Raw genomic sequence first — 7,860 nt, 5'->3', positions numbered from 1 at the left:
GGGGGGGGTGAGGTGCTGGGTTACAGAGTTGCCATCCGGACCAAGTGGCTCTGTGTCAACAATGAAACAGATTCATCAGCTGTTTGAAAGCTTTGAATGAAGACCTAACAAGGCCCAGACATTTTGTGATACATTGTAAAATACTCCCCACCACTTGGCTTCTCCACTCCCTGGCCGCCGCCCCCTGCAGGGGGCAATTCGGGAGGCGGGTGCAGGAGCGGCAGTAAGCCACTCTGAATCCAGAGTGTCATCTTACCTTTGGAGAACTCCTGGATCAGATAAAGTGAAGGTCACCCTGGGATGGTAAAACCAGATTTCCTTTTAGAACATGATCCCATGCAACTACTTCTGTGAGTCCAGATACCCTGATACAAAATAAAATCGGATACTGAAGCTAAGATTGGTTGAAGCTGCCGCCTTCTTCAAACGGGCATCATCTATGCAATGACCTTGTCCTCCATAACAATAAATGTCATAGCGAATAAAAAGTGTATGAACTTGAATGTGTAAAGCAGCTGAGTGCAGTCCTGATAGGATGCAAGGTAATGGAATTCTAAAACAGGGTGACCAGAAATGGGCATGCGAGGTGTGTGGGAGTTTGGGGAGCACAGGAGAAGGTGCAGCTCTGCCCGTGCGGGACAGCTTCCTGCGGGCCTGACCGCAGGGCGCTGCACGAGACGGCGGAGGCTCCCCCACCTGAATCTGCTTGGGGGCCGAGGCTCCCCCACCTGAATCTGCTTGGGGGCCGAGGCTCCCCCACCTGAATCTGCTTGGGGGGCCTCTGGGTCTCGGCCCCGGAGCACCTGTGGGCGTGTGGTCCTGGGCCCTCTCCTGCCCCAGGGCCGGAGCCAGTGTCCTCTCGTCAAGGTCAAGGCAGAAGCAGGAGAGGCCATCCTGGAGGTCAGGCTCCGGGGCTCTCTAGTTAAACATTTAATTGAGTCCTGGGCACTTCCTGGTGTTGGAAAGAAGAGAGAGACCCGGGACACTGAGGCCGGCTTTGTCTTTTGCTAAAAAGGACCCTTTTCCCGAGCCCTCCCTGGTGGTCAGCGGGTGGGAGCGCAGGGAGGCGAAGCAGGCGTGGCTGCCTCAGTGCCCGTCAATCCCTGCCCCAGAGGTGACCCGCAGCAGACCCTCCTGTCTCCCTGCTCCCCTCAGCAGGGAGTTTCAGTCAGTCTGCCTGCTCTGCTCCCACTCTGTCTCTGGTGAATCCTCTCACCGCCCCTGCACCTCCGGTCTGTTCTGGGGTTCTGTATGCATAAATAAAATCTTTTAAAAATTCAAAAAAAGACCTTTTTCCTGGAATGAGGCTCATCTGGGAGTCAGTCTAAGGCTTGGGGCTTCCTCCCTTGTTAGACTTTTTTCCTTAGAGTGGTTTTAGGGCTACAGGTAGGCAAGTGACCTTGTGTGCTTGCCAGGGAAGGGGAATGTATTCTATTGTTGTTAAGATTCATTTATTTATGCACACAGAACTGGGGTACAGGCCAGAGGTGCAGGGGTGAGAGGACCCACCAGAGACAGAGCGGGGAGCAGAACAGGCCAACTGATGAAGCACACTGCTGAGGGGAGCAGTGGGGAGACAGGAGCGGGCTGCTGCGCCCTGTGGGTCACTCCCTGGCCGGGTATCGAACTCGCGCTGCAGGGACTGCAATCGCTTCATAGTGCTGCAACTGAGTGCCTTGCGCTGCCAGCGAGCCCCCAGGGAGTGTGTCTCTAAGTGCTGCCAAACTGCGAAGGAGGGAGACCCAGCACCGCCCAGACCTCCAGCGCCTCGGTGGCATGCTGCCCCCCCGCCCCCCAACACGCTCGACAGGGTGCAGTGCGCCACCTCCTGGTCTGTAAGGGGGCCCCTCTCCCGCCTCACCCACACTCCCCGCCCGAAGAGGAGCAGAGCCCAGGGGTGCCACCCCGGGGCAGAGTTTCAGGGGAGGTGGACGTCCGGCTGAGTCGGGGCGCACTCTCTGGCGCCATCACCCACGGAGGAATGCGGGCACAGGCTCCCACCTGCAGGTCCACCCCGCCCTGCGCGGGCACTCCCACTCCACGGCCTCGCTCCTCCAGGCTTCGTCCCGCCCCCCTCCTGGCTTCCCCCTCTGGGGACCCTCCAACCTCGGGGGGTCCGTGGAGCCCAGCCCCATCCTCACAGCCCCCTGGAGCGAGGGAGAAGCAGCCCGTGCGTGGAGGGAGCCCCCGTGACCCCCTCCGCACCAGCCACAGACGGAAGAGCGGAGAGACGGGGGGTTCTGAGCAGGGCATGTGCGGGTGGGAGGCCCCGTGGCCGGTGGCCGGTGGCCAGGCTCGCACGGGTGGCGAGTACCTTGCTCTTCCAGGCGTGGGGCAGCGGCAGTGGTGGTGGCTTCATGTCCACGGGCAGCGGTGGGCGGGCAGCGAGGCCGGCGCGGTGGGGGCACCCGCGATGGAAGCCGAGCCCCTGAGGAGGCGGCAGGCGGCAGGCGGCAGGCCCCAGGCGCACCCCCCTGCGGGCCAGGGCAGAGGAGGGACTTAGGCCTGAGCCGCCTCCGGGACTCGCCCCCGACTCCGTCCCTGGCCCCTTCCCCACGCTCGCGTCTCTCCCTCTGACACACTCCACGGGGACCAAGCTGGGCGGCCCCCACTTTCAGGGGTCTCGTGCCAGGGACAGAGGAGGCCGCTGCAGAAGCGTCCGGTGGCCCAGGCCGCACCCAGCACAGGGGTGGGGGAGAGGCCCTGAGGAAAGTGGGGTCTCAGCGGACCCTCAAGATAAGCGGACTGGAGGACGGAACGGACCGGTGATGGGCGGTGCTGAGGCTGTTGGCCGCGGGGTGTGCGGCGCGTGTGGGGGGTGACCAGGTGCTGCGATAACACAACTACTGGGCCTCACATCAGGGGCACAGCCATGAGTCACCCCAGAACCTATATAAGAGACCCTCCCCCCATAGGGCTGGCAGTAGCTGCGGACCGCCCTAGGGGCCCCCTCAGCTGCTGCCCAGGACCAATAAACTCTGCCTGCTCCGCCTTTCAGCCTCCCGCCTTTCTTCCTTGGCCGTCACAGAAGCCGGACAAAACAGCGCTTTCCTGGAGGCCTCCGCAAACAACCTCCTTCACAGCTTGAAGCCAGGCTCGGCTCCTGGATATAGTCCTGGCCGCTCCTGGGCAGCAGGGTGCGGGAAGCGGGCACCAGCCTGGCAGGCCCAGGCCCTGCACACCCCCTTCCTGCCCAGGGAGCTCAGTTCTCCGCACAGCTGCTTCCCGCAGTGCCGGGTTCAGATTGCAGCACTAGGCCTGCGGGTGGGAGTGTCCTGCAGGTTCAGGGAGGGCCTGTTTACCTGCCTGCTCGGCCGGCTAATTACAGGCTTGCCAGTGCCCGGAGTGGGCACCGAGAGCTGCCCGCCCTGGCCACGCCTGGGAGGCTGCCATTCTCCTCCACACCGAAGCTCCCTGCACCCCTGAGCATGTGTGGGGATGGAATTTGGGCCGGTGCCTGGGGATGACCCCAGGGGCGCGCGGGGTCTTCTCCCAGTGGTGGCCCCAGGCCCCAGGTGGCGCTCTCAACGCAGCGTTTCCTGCTTCTTTACAAGCCCCCCCACTGGTACTTGGGGAAAATGAGGCCCAGGAAGTTTAAATGACGTCCAAGGTCACAGCTTGTCCGTTTTATTTTGTTCCAACTTCTGTGACCAGCGGCAAGAAAGGAAGGCGGGAGGCAGAAAGGCGGAGCAAGCAGAGTTTATTGCTCCGGGTCGGCAGCTGAGAGGGAGCCCCTGAAGTGGGGTCCGCAGCTACCGCCCACCCAATAAGGGGGCAGCGTCTCCTATATAGATTCTAAACTCAGACTCCACGGGGCTGACTCGTCGCTGTGTCCTTTGATGTGAGGCCCAGGCCGTTATCAAACTTGGATGTGAGGCCCAGTTGTTATCACCTTCAGCTGGCCCCCTCCCGGATGCAGGGTCCCCGTTAATTGGATGCGAGGCCCAGTGTGTGACCGCCTTATCTCCCTTGGATGCAAGGCCGGATTTATGACTGCCCTTGTCCAGCCCCTCAGTAAATCTCCGCATTTGGTCACTCCCAACACATCTGAGCGTGGCCCCCGGACTGCCCACCTCTGGCGAGTGCCCCACAGAGTGGGTGAGGGGAGCAGAGGAGTGTCACCGTGTCCCTGGCCACGGGTCGCGAGCCCTGGCCACGGGGGCTGGCGGCGCCACGCAGCTTCCGGACACGCGCTCGGGGCTGGCGTGTGCCCATCCTGCCAACATGCCCGCTGAGAGAAAGCGCCTCCTTCATTCCCGCAGGGGCAGCCTTCGGCAGCCCCAGCCGGCCTCCCTCTTGCAAACAGTGGAGCTTTCTAAGAAAGCGAAAGCTGCCCCGGGCAACGCTCCCCAGACCTCTGCAGTGATAAAGTTAGTTATACTTGTGCATGATTTTAAGACCCTCAGCCCCCCGCAGAGCGGAGAAACCGGTGGAGGCGCAGACCCCGCCAGGAGCTGCCCTAGTGCCAGCAGGAATCATGCTCCCCACTCAGGTGTCCGTGTGCGGCTCAGAGCGGGGGCCCGAGGAGTCACGCACCTCGCTGGGGGGGGCTCAGGAGCGGCCGTCCCGGCCCCTGGGGGGGTGAATTCCTCCGCCCCATGCCTGACCCCGCACCCCATCACCTCACCCAGGGCCAGAGGGGTGGGGGAGCCGCAGCCGCCGTCATTCGTCTCCCGGTGTAGAGCCTGAGGAGGCTGACGGGCATCTTGGAGGCGTCAGGTTTTGGCCCTTCTGCATAGAGCTGAGCACACACGCGTGAGCAGGTTTCTGTGCGGACGTAAGCTCTCAGGCGTTGGGTAAATAGTCGGGTGCAATCACTGTATTTGCAAACTCTGAGTCACAGAACAGTGAGAACAGGAAAAGCACCTACGAGAAATGAGGGGAAACACGTGGACCGGCGTGGAAACGCAGGGGCCAGGCCCAGTCCGGCTGGGGCAGGAGGGGAGGAGGAGGCCGGGCACCCATGCTGGGCGCGGTCAGCCTGCGAGGCCCAGGCCGGGCCGAGGAGGGGGCAGTGATGGGTCACAGCCTGGCGGCTCCGCAAGGCCGGGGTGCTGCAGGCGGAGCAGGAGGGGCGCCCGTTGCGGGCCGCAGCCTGGGGCAGCGGCAGGGTGGGCACGGCTGAGAGGTGTCGGCCGTCTGCCAAGGGACAGGCGCTGGGTAAGCCACGGGCGGCCCACGCTGCGGGCGCGCCCAGACGCTGGGGGCGGGGGCGCCGGCAGGGCCACGTCCTCCGGCCCCCTCTTTCCGTCTGCTCTGTGGGCGCTCACTTGCCAGCGTGTGAAACTCAGCAGCCTCTGGGCCGGCGGGCGGAAGTGAGTGTCCAGTCACGGGGACACACCCCCTGGTTTCTAGGGTGTGACTCAGCCGTCACCCAGCCCCAGGAGGCGTCGCTCACCCTCTCCCCGCCCCCCAGCCACCAGCCAGCTGCTCTTTTCTGCAGGCCCTGCGGGGACCGCTGGAAGGGAGGGGCGGGGTGCTGAAGGGCGCGGGATCCTGCCGGGATCCTGCCGGCCCTGAGCGTTATCGGGACGAGCAGGCCGGGCGGCCGGGTGGGCCCTGCTGAGCTCCACCTGCTAGGGTGTTGCCACCCCACGCACGTGGGGACCAGGAAACAGACAAGTGAAACAGGTGAATGACATGGCCGGGAAGTGGGGGCTCGGAGGTCGGGCTTGGAGGTTGGGCGCCCTCGCTGGCGGGTGCAGGGTGCCGCCAGAGTCGGGTGGGCCCCTGCCACTGTGGGGCTGGTCCACCGCAGGAGAGGGGCTGCAGGAGAGGACAGCCCCTCTCAGGGCGGGGTGCAGGGCCGGCCCCGGGGACCCAGCCACGCAGGCTCACGCCTTCAGCTGAGGGGAGTCCCGGCTCAGGCGGGACCACTTCCGACCACCTCCCCCGGGCGCCCCCGCCCCCCAGGGCCTCCTCAGCCGGTCTCTCTCCTGCGGGTGCAGCAGACGCCGGCCTAGGCGGCACACAGAGAGGGCCTCCTGCCGCCGAGCCCCAGCCGCCTCTCGCGTCCTCTGGCCCCGTGTCCCCTGACCACCCGCACCCCACAGCCCTCGTCTTCACCCACCGTGCTTCAGACTGTGTCGCCCCTGAACCTTCGCTCTTGGCTCTGTCTGGTCTCACTCTAGCTTACCAGCACCCCTGGGTCGCCTGCACTGGTGAGGTCCAGAAACGCTCCCCGAGTGACCATTGGGGCCAGTTTTAGCCCCTTTGCCTGGGAGCACCACGCACTCCCGGGCGTGCAGGAAACGGTCCCTCAGCTCAGCCTGGGGTGGACGCACAGGCCCAGGCAGCGGCCTGGCACAAAGGAGAGGCCACTGGGGGTCCTCAGGGTGCAGAGGAAATTATCTCATACCCTGCTGGGTTCATCTAGACAGGCCAGTGAAAAACAAGCACCACACAGGTTGATAAGAGAAAAAGCAGAAAAGTTTAACAACTCACACTGGGGAGAGACCCAGCCCCCAGTGACTCACCCCAAGGTTTCCGATCCGATCCGTTCCCAGTCTTAGCTAAGACTGGGTGGGGCAGAGAGGAAGGGCCAGTTCGGGGCTACCCTGCAAGGCTTGGCGGCGAGGATGCGGATGAAGCTGTCTCCTCTGCCGAAGAGAACAGCAGTGAGGTCCGGAGACAGCCGTCAGTAGCCTGCACATCAATCCCAAAAGCAACCTCCCCCCAGCCCCTCAGAGCCCCTCCCTGAATCGTTTTTGCCAAAAGACGAATTCTGGGGGGCCGGTTTCACTCCCTTCCAGTTGCCTTCAGTTACCTGTTCTCATGCCAAGCGGGTGCCAGGTGACGCCCCACCGACCCCAGTAGAAATGGTCCAAGAGCCAGGTGGGTTAGCGAGGGCAGAAACAAGCCCACTGGAGTAAGTTCAGGTAATGACCAGAGCATGGAAGTCAGGAGAAGGCCGAGGAGGCGGGGGGCGGGGGGGCGTGCGGGGGGGAACGGGGGGAGATGGCCGTGCCAAGGCCCGGAGGCGGGGTGAGACACCCCACAGCAGCGGCCCCTGCAGAGTGACCCCAGGCAGGAAGGAGAGTGTGGCGTGTAACGGGGTGGCCCCGGGGAAAGCGGGGTCCAGATCCTCTACCCCACCCAAGAAGAGTGGGGCTGAGCGAGGAACCCAAGAGGGGCCTGGAGAGGAGGGCCGAGGCCAGGTGGAGGGAGGACGGTCTGGGCAGACCGGGCACGTGCACAGAGGGCGCTGGCTTCTGCGCTGAGACTGGCACAGGACTGGGGGCACCGGAGGCCCTTGAAGCAGACGCGGGAGCCGGGAGGCCTTCCTCTGTGCGCCCGCCACAAGGTCTGTGGCTTGTTTCCTACACACTTAAGGATCCTCAGGATTCTGGTTTAATTCTAAGTGGTGCAAACTTCAGGGACAGAAGCAAACCGAGTTGCTCGCTGTTCAGTGGCTGCATCAAAACAGTATTGTTTCAGGGCCTCCCTGGGGGTACGGGGTGAGCCTCAGCACCGTGAGGCTACGGGCAGCCGCAGCCGCTGTCCGATCCCCGCCAGGAGTGACCCAGGGCGCAGCAGACGGCTCCTGTCTCCCCGCCACTCCCCTCAGTAGTGGATTTCAGTCAGTCTGCCTCTTCTGCACCCCACACTGTCTCTGGGGAGTCCTCTCACCCCCATCTCTGGCCTGTACCCCAGTTCTTGTATGCACGGTAAATCTTCAGAAGAAAAACAGTACGATTTCATAGCCACAGATAACAGACCCAACTGAACAGCTCCTGAAAAGCAGTTGATAAAACTCGCCAGTTTACGTAACTCGGCTTTCAACGCTCCAGCCCTGGTGCGCACACGCCCCCTGCTGGGCAACCGAGCATGGCGCCAGGCCCCGAAGGCGCCCACCCAGCC

Source organism: Condylura cristata, unplaced genomic scaffold (genome assembly GCF_000260355.1).
Source record: "Condylura cristata isolate star-nosed mole 26May11 unplaced genomic scaffold, ConCri1.0 scaffold00004, whole genome shotgun sequence".
NCBI lineage: Eukaryota > Metazoa > Chordata > Mammalia > Eulipotyphla > Talpidae > Condylura > Condylura cristata.
Note: the sequence above shows the minus strand (reverse complement) of the source record.